This window comes from Lolium rigidum, chromosome 6, assembly GCF_022539505.1.
Source record: "Lolium rigidum isolate FL_2022 chromosome 6, APGP_CSIRO_Lrig_0.1, whole genome shotgun sequence".
Lineage (NCBI taxonomy): Eukaryota > Viridiplantae > Streptophyta > Magnoliopsida > Poales > Poaceae > Lolium > Lolium rigidum.
In genome coordinates this window covers 247,287,138-247,305,047 of record NC_061513.1, presented here as the reverse complement: position 1 = coordinate 247,305,047, position 17,910 = coordinate 247,287,138, and the positions used below count along the sequence as shown (strand labels likewise).

At 43.4% G+C, this 17,910-nt stretch overlaps 1 pseudogene; it reads left to right on the top strand.

Annotated features, from left to right (window-relative positions):
• Positions 1 to 251: 251 nt before the first annotated feature.
• Positions 252 to 958, top strand: LOC124663914 (annotated as a pseudogene).
• Positions 959 to 17,910: the final 16,952 nt, after the last annotated feature.

Below are 17,910 nucleotides of genomic sequence, written 5' to 3'. Positions count from 1 at the left end.
CTTGTCGCAACTAAAAAAGGTGACAAGTCACACAAAAATAAGTCTTATGAACTACGCTTTCACTCACTTTTTAACCTAGCTCGTACCGATATGGGGTTTTGAGACATCGATGGATTATGCTTGTATACATCTATTTCATGGTAGGCAAGTCCAGCATGAAAATTTCCTTTCTCGTACCGATATGGGTTATCATAAAGTTACCCATCCACCCTCCCAAGTTCAGACTCAGAGAGCGGACGCGCACAGCAGCCATGGGGCAGCGGGACGGCTGCGACTACGACGACGACTGCTGCAACTACAGCTGGACAGAAATCGCCATCTGGGACGCCGTCGACATCGTACTCACGGTCGTCCTCATCCTCGCCTTCGTTGTCATCAAGCCGCCCAAAGCAACCGCCGCCGACGACCTCCTCATGCGCTTCTCCCTCTACCCGTCCACCAATGCCTCCACGTCCCAGCTCCAGCTCCTCTCCTACAATGCCACCGTCACCATCTCCCTGCGCAACCCCAACATGTACTACGACATGAGCTAAAGCGACCTGGCCACCGTGTTCTCCTTCGACGGCACCAAGTTTGACGAGGGAGGCACCGTCCAAGCCTTCGACCATGGCGCGAAGAAGACCACCGCCGTGCGTGTAAAGGTGGGGGAGTCGCCAAGGCCCTGCCCAAGCTGTCGGTGGCCGGCCCAGCGGAGTTCACCAAAGAAAAGGAGTCAGGGCAGTTCCAAACCAAAGCAAGACTGGACGACGTCATGCAGTACAAGGGTCACAGCGAGAAGTGCCCCGTCTCCGTCATCTACCCGCTCAAATTGCAGCTCATCGACCAAGACGTCGCCGCCACCGCCTTCCAACAGACCAAGTGCACCATCAACCTATCCCAAGAAGGGAGAAGTCGGGAACTAAAAATGGTTATGCGGTCCTTATCATACCAGCCATACCGAACGCTGGGTCGATCATAAAGTACTTGAGATATCCCATATGGTTTTTGCAAATAGTCCTTAACCCTCTCATAAAGGAGACAAGTCATAACAAAAATTCCTTACGAATTACACAATAGCATCTATTTTATCCCTGCTAATACTCCGGGTGTGATATCATAGTATTATGGTGTGTCCTAGTATAGCCATGCAGTTCTTAACAAAAAAAAAATCGTACACTAGGTAAATATCATAATGTCCTTATGTATCCTCTATGCATCGGCCTGTCTCCGATAATCGAGAGGATCAATTATCCTGCGGCCCTCAAGAAAAGAGAAAAAGAATCACCCACATGGTACATTGTTGCATCACATAGAGGTGACAAGTAAAGACACAAAATTTTTAAGAATTGCACCGTTGAAACCCTTATAGCGCTACTCATACCTCTGTGATATTGCCGTCTTGTCGATTTGATATTGTATAGTCTATGCGGTTCTTATCAAAATCTTCATATCGTTCGTAGTGTAAATATCATAGAGTCCTTGAATTCTCGTCAAATAGAAGCAGCATTAATCAAGAAGATATTGGCATTGGCCCCTCAAATAAATAAAACAATCGCATAGTACATTGTTGCATATCATAGGAGACAAGTGAAAAAACAAAAAAAAAATCTTTAAAATTACATAGTTACATTAGTTATAGCCCTGCTTATACCTCCGGGTGTAATCCCGTCGTATTATTCGATGATCTAGTATAGCCATGCGGTCCTCAACAAAATAACGATATTGTACACCAGGTAATATCATATAGTACTTGTTAAAATCTCCATAGTGTACATAGCGTAATATCATAGAGTACTTATCAATTTGATTATGTATAGTCCAAGCGGTACTTCTCAAAAATCTCCATATCGTTAATATACCTCCTGGGTACGATATCGCCATCTTGTCAATTTGACTTTGTATAGTCCAAGCGGTACTTTTCAAATATCTCCATATCGTTCACAGTGTGATATAATAGAGTCCTTTATGTCAAATATAGGCGGCATTAATCAAAAATATATTGGCATGCGGCCCTCAAATAAATAAAACCCCTGCATTGTACATTGTTGTATCTTGTAGAGGAGACAAGTCAAAACAAAAATTTCTTAAGAATTACATGGTTGTATCTATTCTAGCCCTGCAGATACCTCCAGGTGAGATACATGTCAAAACAAAAATTTCTTAAGAATTTGATGCTTTGTTAATACACACATTTATTGCTCAAGTGTCTATATAGTACAAACACATACAATTTGTAATTCACGATTTTTAAAGAATACTAGTCAATGCACATACGTTAAGAAATACGGCAATCGAGAGGATCACGTATCGACCCTCAAAAAAAAAGGAAACACCCACATTGTTGCATCTCATAGAGGAGACAAGTCAAGATATTAACTTCCTAAGAATTACACACCTATAGCCTCTAGGTGTGATATCGTCGTTTGTTGATTTGACCTTCTATAGTCCATGCGGTTATTATCAAAATATCCATGGCGTACACATCCTAATATCACAGACTTCATGAAATCTCATACACATGTGGACATTAATCAAGAAGATATCAGCATTCAGCATGTGGGGGCATGAATTCACACTAATCGAATTTGTTGATAAAGAAATGCATTTGGGGGGAGTAATTCAGGTTGTATGGTGCTCGCATTTAGACTAATAGAATTTTTTGATAACAAAACATATCGCACATCCGCAAGGAATTTCCTGCACTATGTTGCTCTTTTCTTTATTCCAATGCGCTTTTCCTTCTACTCTTTGCTGTTCAGAAACCAGGGATCTTTCCAACTCATGGCCTGAAACACAAGCTGGCATCTTATAACGTAACAAGATGCCAGCTTGTACGAGCTCTTGATCAAGAACGTTTGAAACAGCCTATTACAACTAAATACTACCAACTAACACCAATCTGCCATACCGTTTGAAACAACCTGACAGAAGTTTTCGCTAGCATATAAATTTTTGCTCAAGCAGGAATTCCCCTATCCGCCGTGTTAATTAGACAAAAATAAAATAAAGACATGAGTCAGACTAAACCAGACAACACGGCTGTACACGGCCAATAACTTGAAAATAGGTGGCTTGCAAGTTTCAAGGAATATACATTCAAATACAGAGCATACCAGTCAAATACGCCTAACTTATGCTAGTACACTACAAAATGTTTTGTTTCTCGGTCATCTGCACACAATATCATACGATGAGAACTATGTATCTCTCAATGTGAACCAAAATTCATTTAGTACTTCAAACCCCACATTACGACCCAAATGACCGAACCAATTGTAAAATATTGCAGGTGTATACCAACAAACAGTGACCATACTAAGATCTCAGAAAAAGGTAACGAGCCTCTTCTCCCATGTATGCGCGGATGGAGGCGAATCGGAATAGTTAACAGAGGGAACGGCAGGTGGCAAAATCTTGTGCTCTGATATCATATGGCCTGCATTGGGGAGCCATGTACCCTTGTTATGCTCAAAACAATAACGGCCATATTTTTGCAAAGATACTATTAGGCTGCATATATTTGCTTGAAAATATAGTAAGCATTTTAGCTCCTAGATGCTATCTTGGTTCTCCGAGGAGAACTCGATCAGTTAGTAACTTGATTTTAATAACGGAATGTTTGACTATCCATTGTTCTGCAACTGACTATTTAAGTTAGCATTTAAAAACAAGGCAAACCCAACATCGTAGCCAGCCATACTAGGATGCTCATGATAGAGCACTACCTATCTATCTATACATCCTGAAAACTAAACATGTATCAAAAAAATTGCCACACATATAATACCAGCATGAACGATAAACTTAAAAACAAATAATACAACAAACCTCTTCTTCCATAGATGTGTCGACTGGGGCGATTCTGATCCACGAACATGGGAATCCTCAGGCATCAGTTGTTCCTCTTGGTTAGAGTATGACCTGCATATAAAGGTGCAAAGTATCTGTAGGCTTTTGGGGAAATTGTGGATGGGTTGATCAGACCCCTTTAGGTCCTCCACACCCTCATATATATATAGCTGAACTAGGTACATGTTAACTAGTACAGTGGAATACTCTAGAATCTGGTAGGACACTAGCCTAGACTACAACATTCACTGGAATGTTCCAGGCACTCCTAGGACAGCACTAATATACTATTACTCCTTGGAATATTCTGGGCTCTCCTAGGTCAGTCTCCAACACTCCCCCTCAAGATGAATGATAGATATCTATCATTCCCATCTTGTTACAAGCTGAACTACACTCTTTATTTCCTAATCCTTTAGTTAAACAATCTGCAATTTGTTCGCTAGAGGTTACATGACTTATCTTAATTATACCGTCATCCAACTTCTCCTTTATGAAGAAGCGATCAATCTCCACATGCTTGGTTCTATCATGTTGAACAGGATTGTTTGCGATGTTGATTGCCAGACTTGTTGTCACACCACAAATTTAAAGGGCCTTTCCTCAACAGCTTCAGTTCCGAAAGAAGATTCCTCACCCATAACATCTCACTCCAACCTTGCGACATAGCTCGTATTCAGCTTCAGTGCATTGACTTTGAAACCACTGGCTGCTTCTTACTTCGCCATGACACTAAATTTCCCCGACAAACACACAATAACCAGATGTTGATCTCCTATCATCCAAGCAACTTGCCCAGTCAAGCATCACAATACCCATCCACATTTAGATGACCATTCCTTTTGAACCATAGTCCCTTTCCCGGACTACCTTTCAAGTACCGGAGGATTTGGTTGACCGCATCTAAGTGTCCGCTTCTAGGATCATGCATGTATCTGCTCACTACACTCACAAGCATATGAAATATCAGGTCTCGTGTGACATAGATAGATGAGCCTTCCAACAAGCTTCGGTACTTCTCTTTGTTCACTCGGTTCCCGCAGTTCGGCGCATAATTTGTGGTTTTGATCAATAGGTGTTGATGCAACCCAACACCCAAGCATGCCTGTGTCACTAAGCAAGTCCAATACATATTTTCGCTGGGAGAGAACAATCCCTTTGGGGGATCTAGCAATTTCTATGCCAAGAAAGTACTTGAGTTGGCCAAGATCCTTTACCTCAAATTCCTTGCGTAGGCTGTCTTTCAATCGTGATATCTCCACCTCATCATCTCCGGTGATTATGATATCATCAACATATACGGCAAGGATTGTAATCTTGCTATTTGAGTGCCGATAGAATACCGTATGATCCCCATTACACTGCTTATATCTCATAGCACATATAACTCGTCTAAATCTATCAAACCATGCCCGTGGAGATTGCTTAAGGCCGTATAGAGATTTTCTCAACCTGCATACCTTTCCAGATGTTCTAGGAGTGGAGAAACCAGGTGGGATATCCATGTATACTTCCTCCTTTAAATCTCCATGCAAGAATGCATTCTTGACATCCAACTGATGCAAAGGCCACCCGAAGTTAGTTGCACATGAGATTAGGATCCTTACCGTGTTCATCTTTGCCACCGGCGCAAAAGTCTCATCATAGTCAATCCCATATATCTGACTATATCCTCTCGCAACTAGTCTTGCCTTGTACCTTTCAATTTTCCCTTCTGGATTTTGTTTCACGGTGTAGATCCATTTACACCCAACAGCTCTCTTTCCTGCTGGAAGATGTACAAGTTCCCAAGTTTTATTCCTTTCGAGAGCATTTAACTCCTCTATCATGGCCTCACGCCACTTGGGGTCTTGCTTTGCTACTTTCCAGCCTCTTGGGATCACCACCGATTGCAATGATGCGATGAAGGCCCTGTAGTTCGTAGATAGAGATGCATATGATACATAATTAGCAATGTCATGCTCCTCCTGGTACCAATATGGAGGTTTTCTAGCTGCAGCTCGGGTTCCTTTTCTTAAGGCAATGGGCAAGTCCATTGAATCCCTCGTAATAGATGGTCCTGCGTCATCAGACAATTCATCAGTTTCAACACCTGTTGGAGCATGTTGCTCCCCATGCACCTGTGTGTCACTTGTCGTGGGAGCCTGTTGTTGCACATGTTGCTCCCCCGCACTCTGTGTGTCACTTGTCGTGGGAACCTCGTTGTTGCTCGCTGCTCATGCTGCGATTTTCTCCGTGTATACACTTTCAAGTTCTCTTCCTCGTTTGGCTTTCTCCATCTCTCCTCACTTGTAGCTTGTCTCCTTGTAGACACCCTTAGATTTTCTTCCTCATTTGGCTTTGTCCATCTCTCTTCACTTGTAGGAGATGGAATTGAACCAACAACAACTCTGGATGGTTCATGTTCCTTTGTCCTCAAAAGTTCACTCTCCCCTCTCGACTAGCTTCGATTGTGCTAGGAGAGTCAAAGTCAAACAACGAGCTGAGGTCCGTCTTCTCTCCATAGAATGGCTCAGACTCTCTAAATGTCATATCCATGCTAACAAATGTTCTCCGCTCACTAGGGCTCCAACACTTGTAGCCCTTTTGTCCAGATGGGTATCCAATGAAGATGCACTTCACAGCACGAGGATCCAATTTTCCCACCGATGGTCTATGGTCTCTAACAAAGCAAGTACACCCAAACACCTTTGGCGGAACGATGAACTCATTTTGGCCATAGATCATTTCATATGGAGTCTTCATCCCAAGCACTCTTGAGGGCATCCGGTTGATGAGATAAGTAGCAGTCATAACCGCTTCACTCCACAAGAATTTGGGCACATTCATGGTAAACATAAGTGATCGAGCCACCTCCAGCGAGATGACGATTCTTCCTTTCAGCTACTCCATTCTCGTGGAGAAGTATCGGGACATGAAGTTTGATGAAGTATTCCTTTTGGGAAAGAAAATTGCCAAATTCATTGCTCACATACTCCGTCCCATTATCCGTCCCGATAATTTGAATACTAGCGTTGAAGCGATTTTGGACATATGCATAGAAGTCCTTGAAGCATGTAAGCACCTCACTTTTATGTTTCGGAAGATATATCCAAGTCATTCGGGAGTAGCAATCAATGAAGGTGACAAAATACTTCATCCCGCTAACGAGACCACGGGGAAGTCCATACATCAGAGTGAATCAGTACAAAGGGCAACGTGCTCCGCAATCCACGACTCACATATGATGTCCTGGCGTGTTTTCCAAACTCACATGCATCACACACAAGTTTTTCTTTGTCCACCTTCTTCATTTCTTCAGGGAATATCTTACTCATAGTGTCAAAGGACATATGGCCCAATCGACAATGTTGGAGTATCAACCTTGCCTCATCATCATTGGTAACAACCGTGAGAGCAAGTGCACAACGCTTCATCGGTTTCCCTTCTATCCAAGTACCACAATCCCTTATGTCTCACACCTATCCCAAGCCTCCTTCCAGTCTTCCTCTCTTCAATTGTACAATTATATCGATCGGCAATTATTCGACAATCAATATCATCAACCAAAGAGCTCATAGACACCAAACTCACCGGAAACGATGGAGCATATAATACCGAAGACAATGTAATGGACGGAGTGCATTTCATCGTGCCGATCCCTTTCACGAGGTTGATAAGTTCCATCGGCTGTTTGGATTGTCTCTTTATGCATGGGTGGATGTGGAGTATATGATGCAAACTCACTCCACTTACCCGTGACATGTGCCGATGCTCCCGAACCCGGAATCCAATTTGAACAAGTTCCATTTAATGCAGGAGCCTGACTTGAGATTGCTTCTTCTGTTTGTGCAAGATTCACACAATTTCCTAGGACAGTTGTTTTTCCACTTTGTTTTGGAATTTCTGCACTCTCCCTTGATTGTCTCAACTTCTCAATCTCCTTGAGCAATTGAGTCATTTTCTCAAGTAGCTTCTCAATTGTTTGATTCTCCCCCATTGATCAATATTGCTGAAAATCACCAACAAACCAGCTTATGTGCTTCTTCTCTTCTCTGCTATATTTGACCTACTCTTGCGGATCTCTCGACCCCTCTCGGATCTTTCTTCCGGCTGCACACGCAGCTTAGGTCTCTCCTCTGTCCTCTACTCGCACACGCAGAAATCAGCACCTTTGCTTCTCCCTCTTCACTGCAAGCCAGAAGCAGCTGCACCTCACCCAACTGCTCCCTTCACCACCACACCGAACTTTGCAAGATTCACCACCACTCCGAACGCTGCAGACGGTTGGCTCCGCACCTCTGCAGCAGCTCACATCAACACTTCTACCTGGGCAGCACTCTACTCCTCTTCCCATCTGTTGTATTTCCCCTGGATTTTGCGGAACTCCACCTCACTCCACCGAATCACCACAGGCAGCCCGTAGCACACACCATCACTGCCTCTAGCTCTGATACCATGTAGGCTTTTGGGGAAATTGTGGACGGGTTGATCAGACCCCTTCAGGTCCTCCACACCCTCATATATATATATAGCTGAACTAGGTACATGTTAACTAGTACAGTGGAATACTCTAGAATCTGGTAGGACACTAGCCTAGACTACAACATTCACTGGAATGCTCCAGGCACTCCTAGGACAGCACGAATATACTATTACTCCTTGGAATATTCGGGGCTCTCCTAGGTCAGTCTCCAACAGTATCCAAGTTAAACAGGATGCCGGAAAAAGGATGCTAATGCAGTATATGAGAAACCATCATTCCACTTCCTAAAATTGAATGATACTTCCGCCATAGGAGGCATCTATTTCTTAGAATCATTGGAAGCATTCTGCTGCAAAAGTGCCATCTTGATGCTCTGAGAAAAGTTTTTTGGGTCACAAGAAATATTGAGAACATAAATTCTGTTTACCAAGTTACCTGCCAAGACCCAATTATCATTATAATAATATTCTACATCCGCTCTTTATGCTTTCTGATAGTCTAATCAATCATTCCGGATAAATCAGCACAAATACAAACAGATTCTACATCCGCAGCTACAGCTCAAGCATGAAATATACATGTATGGTTGCCGTTTTAATATACAATCAATTTAACAAGAAATTTAGCATATACCATACAAAAAAACAGATATACATGGCCAATGTTTGTTACATGCTGCTGAAAAAACTCCCCAAACTATCTGTTAATTCAAAACATGTGTTAATATTCAAGTGAAATCTTCAGTTTTTGTTTCCTAATTTTTATCTTCTTCAAGCCTCACAATTCCATTCATACTTATGCAGAGTGCGGTCTATTTTCTCACTATTCTAATTTATCTAAGAAGCAAACAAGCACTGTCAACATGTTTTGAATACACACACCCACTTTTGCTGACAATTTTTTTGCATCTCTCATACTAATGGAATAATAAATCTCCGAAAAAAGAACTTTGCTTCTCTTACAACCGAGAATTGCTTCGAGGCCCAGTCCTAGAATGATTCCTTAATCGATTCATCTAGACGTTGACACCAAATTGGCTGGATAAAATTCAACTTCACAGTTGGTTGCTCTTGGTTTTCATCCCTCTGTATTATTAGAATCAGGTCTTATCTGAAGCCCACAAAAAGAACGAATTTTACCTGCTAGTTCATGGGGCTAATTCGCCTAATTCCAGGCAGTAGGGGATATTTTAGGCAAAAATTTGAGAAACCTCGATCACTGTAATCTTACTCGCCATGTTACTACAATGCCTGAAATACTTCTCCACAATTAAATACCGATTACGCACCTGTTGTTCCATTACCCCGGTGATGGTGGCTAATCGGAGAGAGGTGTAGCGGCATCTGAAGTCAAGGCATCGGAACTTCCGCTACCTCCGGGAAATCTGGCGCTGCCGCTGCTTCTAGAGCTCGCAGACTCGACGCTCCGGCTTGGCTGGTGCACTCATCCCGTCTGGTTTGCATCTGGTTGGTTGATCCAAGGCGAATCTAGGCATGGACAGTCTATGCTGGAGGGAGAATAGAGCTGTGGAATCAGAGAACACGCGGCGCTCGGCCCGTTTCGAACCGAGAAAACAGAGGTCGAGATCTGACCTGTACGAACTGAGTGAAACCTTGGGAGCGGCCATGGACCTGCATCGCCGGCGGCGTCGGGATCTAGAAGGAGAATCTGCTCTCGCCTCGGGACCATTTTGAACTGGTCGCTCAGGTCTCTGTCCAATAGCCCACGTCGGATGTGGGCCACCACCGTATACATACGAGCAGGACGCGTTGTGTATACGGCTTGCGGCTCGTATAGTCGAAATTGTCGGTCAAACCTTGCAGCACGTGGGCCCGGCGCGCGAATCTTACAGCGGCACGGATGGAGGCTGATATCAACAACGCTCCAGATCAGCTGCGCGAACGCATTTTCGCTCCGCTTCGTACAATTGGGCCTTGGGCCGAATGGCCGATCCTGTCGCTGTATTTCCCAGGCATCCGACCTGCAACCGTGAGATGGACGAGGAACGAACCACATTGATTGATGTCACTCTGCAGTTGTTGTCAATAGGTCAGAGGATCTCATTCCAACTTTGGGCCTATAGGCCTTTTCCTAGTGGTGTGAGTTGTGTAATGTTTTGGACGTAATCTCCAGAAAGTCGACCAGCTTGAAGTGTGTTGAAAGGCTAAAGGAAGAGAGCATTGTTATACTATGTGCGCTCCATATGTTGGTAACACGACCCGTTCGGATGAAAGAATCATCTAAGGATTTCTCACCGGCAAGTACATCTTGTTTTGCACGAATTATATGAAGGTCGATAAAATCTATTGGCCTGCCCATTAATAAGCACTTAGTAGGCTTGAAGAAATAGGTACATGTGAATATTGATACATCGAACAGACACAAGGACTTAAATAGAGCGCACAAAGCGGTGTTACAATCTTTACTATTAAATGGGAGTTGGTTGTTTGACACTCAACGCACTTTGGTGGTCGTCATTAAAACAATCCGGACCATCCAATCTAATCTCACGGTCTGGGCTTAACATCCACCGACGTGCACCATCCCTCAAATTACTTACCAAAATCTCCCTAATTGTCATTAATCTACTTACCAAAATCTCCCTAATTATCATTATTAATCTTTCCTAAATCTATCTCTTTGAGACTAAACACGGTATCATATCAAATCTCCCATGAGGACTCGCCGCACCACCGGATAGCAGGATCCGGATTGCCCATCTCCGCTTGCGCCGGTTCACTGCCTCCATATATTCCGTGCGCTGGCGACCTGACAAGGCATCCGAGGTGTGCCGCCTCCCCTCCAATTCCAAACCCATGCCACATCTCCCTCTTCCCTACCCTCGTGTCGTATCGCCACTGCGGCGGAGGTACAAGCTCGCCCGAGTAGAGAGATGGTTGGTCTGGGTTCCGGATTGATGAGGACACACACTATGCATCTGTGTCTGTGTGCACGGCCAGGTAGAAGGCGAGCAGCGGTGCAGGCGGCTGTGATGTTTGTGGCATCGACACTATGCTAACTGGTGGCTGTGCATTCTGGAGGTTGAGTCTGGGAGCAGGCTGTCCTCCAAGGTGAGACCATCCATCCCTATATTTGAGCATTTTATAAGTATTGAGTTTGCTATTCCGAATTCTGATACAAAAACGAGGGCGTGGCTTTTTGTTTCTATTGGGAATTGGGAGCGCATCATTTAGTGGCCCGGATATGGGCTGCTTCTACATAGCGAGCCATAGGCGGAATAGATGTGCATCCGTGTGAATTTTGTATTAGCTCGCTTCACCTAATCAAGATTTGGATTAATATATTAGGTGTTCTGTTTTGATCTGTTGTAAGTTTACAGGGTCATCAAATTTGGGCTCCTCCTCGGGGTTTGCCAAAAGAAATCGCATACTACGTATATTCTCTTGAAGAAGCTATGAGATGGGATGAGAAGGTTGATCTAGGCACATTTTTCTTATGATTTTTCAGAAATTATTCATTAGAATGATTGACATAACTATTGATCCAAGTCCCCATTTAGATTATGGCAGGTGTTTGTTTCCTTATTTGCATTGCCATTACCAAAAAGTTGGTGGTGATGCACTTCTTTGTGTTGGTATTGCATATCCAGAAGCTTATACTGATGAAATAGTTGTCTATTTTTTTGCATGGGAACGAGAACAAGATCTAGATCGTAGGAAATGGTGATGCTCTATGTATCTATGAACAGGTGTTTCAATCTAGACTTGTGCTATTATCTCCGGAAGCTGCCACTGATGATGATTATGTTACAGTTTTTGCTGTCATTGTACATGAGGTATTCGTGTAGAAGTTCTCAATTTTCCATTTCAATCTGGAGTATTATATGATCCTATATTTTTCTGAAGTTAGCTGTACGTTAGATGTTAACTAATTATTTATGCAGTATTTCCACTACTGGACTAAGAATATCTTTACAACACCATTACACTGGATTTATCTTTTGTTTAATATTGCCTTTACAAAACAACACCATTTGGGTGCTTTGTTGCTCTTTATGGTCTATATGTTCAAGCCAGTTGAGATGGTGCTGCTATTTTCTTCTTCTCCTATATGGTGGCGTTTTTTTATATCATTGAGGCATCTTACTATTTTGCAGTATTTTGTGATAGCCGTGGATGGTTCTGGGTTGTGAGCAGCTGCCAACGTCTCAGATGATGACGATGAGTCAGATTACTTCATGTTGCAAGCTGAACGCCTAAAAGAAGGTTTGTACCCTCTCCGTGCTGGTTAAGATTTGCTTCAGTAGTTCAGCTTTACTGCAGTTGGGTTGTTTGTGTTATCGGTTGCATTCTTTTTGTCTCGGTGATTTTTCTTGTATTTCCATCTAATCATCTCAAGGTAATTATTGATGCTTTAGTACAAGCTGCTTGTCTACCAGGTTTATGTATGCTTCGTAGCTGCTGAATAAATACTACTAGCAAACAACAACATCAGAATTGTTCTACGACTATAGGTACTACTCCCTCCTAAATTTCCGATGGTTATTATGGATTGGAGGGGTACAGTATTGGCATTAACCAAGATGATATTTCAAAAGAACAGTTGTATGAGATCTGCAAGGTACCCTACTATTGTTTATTGATCTGCCATTTTGTTGTGACATAGTATTAACATACTGAAACCTCCAGTTTATGAGACGAGGGACTCATCCAATTCATTCAAAACTTCTCTGCGAGGTTGCCGATGAAACTGATCTTCTCTGCGAATGTGTTCTTCATTTAGGCGATGGCGGGACCGTCATTTTAGTTACATAATATATAATGTTGAATTCCTCTCCAAGGTTGGCCAGATTTTGGTAGGTTTGTTGAATGACCAATACTTGTTCAACCATCTGAAAAGAAAGAATAATACTCCATGATACTACTCCTTCCGTCCAAAAATAAGTGGCTCATTTTTTCTAGAAACGGATGTATCCACGCACTAAAAACATGTCTGAATACAACCATATCTAGACAAAGTGAGACACTTATTTAATGACGGAAGTAGTATCTAATAAAAAAATTGGTCTCCTCCCTTAGGTTAAGTTCTAGCTCTAACACCCTAAGTTTGTTGAAATAACTTTGTGCTATGTCATTGCCACAGCCACACGATACATCGATACATCGATAGATAAGATGCATATGATTAAGCAATTGTAATGGTATGGATATGGAATTGGTACTTTACATATCTTGATTTGGTACTAGGTACTGATGCCTTTGTGTAGATCAAGGAAAGGAGGTAGTGATTTTTGGCAGTGAAGTTCCAATCGAGGAAAGAACATAGAGAGAACATGAAATGACACGGAAGTTGGTGTCGTTCATGGAGAATTCCTATGTGTAAATGATGGCTTTGATAAGATTCCATTATAACTTCAATGCTTGACATATCACACATTTTGTATACTAATAAGTGAGCAACATTTTATTATACATATTTTGTAACTGTTCTCTAAATGTTAGTGAGTTTTGTAAGAAAACACTATAAATAATATGTGTCAATCATAGTATGGTTTGGTGCTTTCTATCCACATGATGTCCAGTCATTTTTTTATTAAGTTATATTCTATCTAAAGTAGAATTTATTGTCTTAGAAGTTAGAATATACTATGTCTACATATCTTTTGACTGAGCCGTAGCAACGCACGGGCATTCAACTAGTACTTATAAGTGATCAATTCTTAGTTGAAGAAGCATAGAAGAATGATCAAGAATTTTCTCGCAAATTCTAGGCCTCAAAGAGGACACACCAGATCACAAAAGAGCACAACAACAAGCTCGCAGTTTGGTTTATAGAGGTAATTATAATGAAACCGGGTATGGGTTTAGATATGTGTCATGGATACCCAACAAATGATTTACCCGTGTGCCTCCATGGAGAGGGCGCCCTCCTCCTAGTGTTTATCCCTTGTTTCCTTGCATTCTTAATTTCTCATTGATTTTCCCTATTATTTGGCCTATTACATTTTACTCTCTCTATAATCTTTCCCAACTCTTTTTTTACTTATATTTTCCTTTCTATCTTGAAAAGTTTTATTATATTTCATTTTGTATGAATATTTTTTCCTCATATGGCTAAATGTTATTTTAAAATTCATAAAAGAATCAACTCCAGAATATAAGAATATTTCATTTAAAATACACGACTCTTTTATTTTAAAGTGTATGAGCATTTTCTTTTTTATGAACTCATATTTGATAATATATATATTAAATAAAAAATAGCTTAGTTTTCAAGTTTTATACAAGAATAAATTCCATACCTATTAGTGCGTGGTCTTGTCTTTCTCTCGTTATCTCCCCCTCTCACCTTTACATTTTCCTCTTATTTCTTTTCTGGGCTGAATTTGTAGGCCATCTCTCCCCTTCTATATTTCTTTTTCTGTTTTTCTTCTTGGGCTGAATTTCTCTAGCTCATTCCACTGTACCCTAGCCGTTGTCCTTTCGGCCTTCCTGAACGTGAGCATAAGGTTATGTTGCTTTGTGTTTTTTCTTTTTGTGAAATACGGTACAATCAACGATGCTTACACATACAGCCACACACTCATCCACTCATCCCTATGAATGCACGTACGCACATCCTACCCCTACGGTCACCTTCGAGAGAGTGCGTCCAAGAAACTTGTTCTGGTGAGTCTTGAGACTGAGGAAGGCACCACAGGCGCCTCACTATGGACGGAAACGTCCCCTCCCACTGAAGAATATTCCGTATTTATGAGACATCAAAGTGTTAAATCTAGGATTTGAACTCCGGTGAGCTAGGGGCGCCACTGCCCTCCCAACCATCCAACCACAGGTTGGTTTTCTCACAACTAGGAAAAGGCTTATCCCCGACGCACCAAAATCAGTTATCCCCGGCGCACTAGCGCCCGCCGGTGGGAACGAGCCGGTGGTAATGTCTTATTGCCGGCGCACCAGCACGTGCGCCGGTGGTAACACGAGTTATTGTCGGTGCACCAGCCTGGTGCGCCAGTGGTATTTTTTCCAGGATTTAAAAAAGGTCCGATCTAGATCTGGATCTAGATCTAGGTCAAGTTCTAGTTCGTGATTGTGGCACCTACATCACCGTGGTCGGCGTCGTCACCATGGTTGTCGCCGTGGCCGTGTCCATATGAGTGAAAGGAGATGGCCGTCGGAGTGAGGGGAGGTCGCCGGAGAACTTGCTGGAGGGACGCCACCGGAGGCTGAAGCTCATCGGAGGGAGGCCGGCCAGCCGGAGGTAGAAGCTCGTCGGAGGGAGGTCGAGGAGGTGGTCGCCGATGAGTATCTTGAGAAGGTTCTTGTCGGTGGGAGATGAAGAAGGTAGAAGAGGAGAAGGGAAAGTAGAGGGAGGAGAAGAGAAGGTGGCCGGAGGAGGAGGAGGAGAGGAGAAGTGAAGCAGGGGAGGAGGAGGAGGAGGAGGAGAAGTGAAGGAGGAGAGGAGAAGTGGAAGAGGGGTAGGAGGAGGAGCCGGCCGAGTTGTGCCTATATAGCATTGCTTACCGCTGACGCACCTAGATGGAACATTATATGCCGACTGAAGGACCAGGGGGTTTAGGGATTGAAGTTTTAGAGTTAAAAAATAGATGTCTCCTTAGTAAATGGTTGTTTAAATTAATAAACGAAGATGGGGTATGGTAGGAATTATTGCGAAACAAGTGAAAGAGCAAAGTCTAAACCCCGTTTTGTGTGTATGATGACAACACTCGAATAATCTCACCGTGTGCTTTGAGTATCTTTTCTAGATTTGCAAGTGCACGGTGACCTTGCCAGACACGTCAAGATCGGAGGACTGAAGCGTAGTTTATAGGTTTTCTGGTTTTGTGTGTGTTTCGCGAGGTGACATGGTTGGAGAGAAAAAGGGGAGAAAACCAGTTTTTGCCAGGCCGGTACTACCGGTACCAGTAGCGGTAGTACCGCTACCCCTACTGGTACCGCCCACGGTACCGCTCTGAGTTCTGCGCCTGATTTGCCCCACAGTACGAGTTACGGTACCGCTGCGGTACCTGGAGCGGTAGTACCGCTTGCGAGCGGTAGTACCGCTCACGGTACCGCTCAAGTACCGTAACGAGTTACGGCAGTACCGCTTCGGTACCGCTGTGGTACCGCTTTGAGTCCAGTAAGGTTTGGACCCCATTGCGGTACCTCAAGCGGTACCGCGAGCGGTAGTACCGCTCCGTGTCCACGTGGACCAGATCTGTGGGATTTCGAACTCAGAGCGGTAGTACCGCTTACCCCAAGCGGTAGTACCGCTTAGGCAAAAACTGGACATAACGTTTGGATTTGGGGGAGCCTATTTAAAGGGCCCTTCTTCCCCAACACGATTTTATCTCTCCTCTCTCTCTCTCCTCCATTGTTGCTTGAGCTTAATCCTTGAGGATCTCCCCAACCATCCAACCAATCTTGCCCAAATTTTGAGGAGTGGTGGAGGAGACCCCGATCTATAGTTCTACCAAGAGAGATTTCACCAATTTGTTGTAGTCCTTAGTGGATCTTGGTGTTAGGGTTTCTATGGTGGGATCTTGGAGAAAGTGCTCCTATGGAGGCTAGCTTGGTGTTGTACTAGCTCCATAGGGTGTTGGGAGCCTCCTTGTGGTGTGGAGCTCGCCCCAACCTTGTGAAGGAATCACCGCCTCGACCGGTGACATAGTGGAGAAGGGGGAGCCCCTTTGTGGAGCTCTCTCGAGGAAGAAGGTGAGGCCTTCCTTCGTGGTGTGGCCACCTAGCCTCTTGTGTGAGGCTAGAACCTCCTCAACGCAGACGTACTCCCTTTTGTGGGAGGAACTGCGGGAAACAAACCTCGCTTCGTCTCCGCGCCATCCGGTTGTCCCGCTCCTTACTCTTACTATCTTGTTTGTTTCCTTTGCTTGTTGCACTTGTCTTGGATCATTGTAGGAACACCACCATCGCTAAAGCTATCACCTTTACCTTCCGCACCGCTGATGTCTACGCACGCTTCTATTCCTGTAGACAGTGTTGGACCTCCAAGAGCAGATGTTTGTAGAACAGCAGCAAGTTTCCCTTAAGTGAATCACCCAAGGTTTATCGAACTCAGGGAGGTAGAGGTCAAATATATCCCTCTCAAGCAACCCTGCAATTAAGATACAAGAAGTCTCTTGTGTCCCCAACACACCTAATACACTTGTCAGATGTATAGGCGCACTAGTTCGGCGAAGAGATAGTAAGATGCAAGTGATATGGATGAATATGAGTGGTAATAACGGCGCCAGAAAATAGCTTGCTGGCGTGCAGTTTGACGTGGGAGTTAGAAATCTTTGTGGTATAGATAGTGGTAATATTGCAGGAAGTAAAGATGCAGTAGAACAGTAAATAAACGGTGTTTGCAGTATTTGGAAACAAGGCCTAGGGATCATAGTTTCACTAGTGGACACTCTCAACATTGATCACATAACTGAATAAATAAATGCTACTTTCTCTACACTCTCTTGTTGGATGACAAACAACATTCATTGTGTAGGGCTACAACAGCTCCCTCAAGCCGGAGTTAACAAGCTCCACAACATTCGGAATTCATATTTAAGTAACCTTTAGAGTGCATGATAGACCATTGCAATTATACCGAGTACTAACATAGCATGCACACTGTCACCGTCAGGCTATGAAAGGGGGAATAGATCA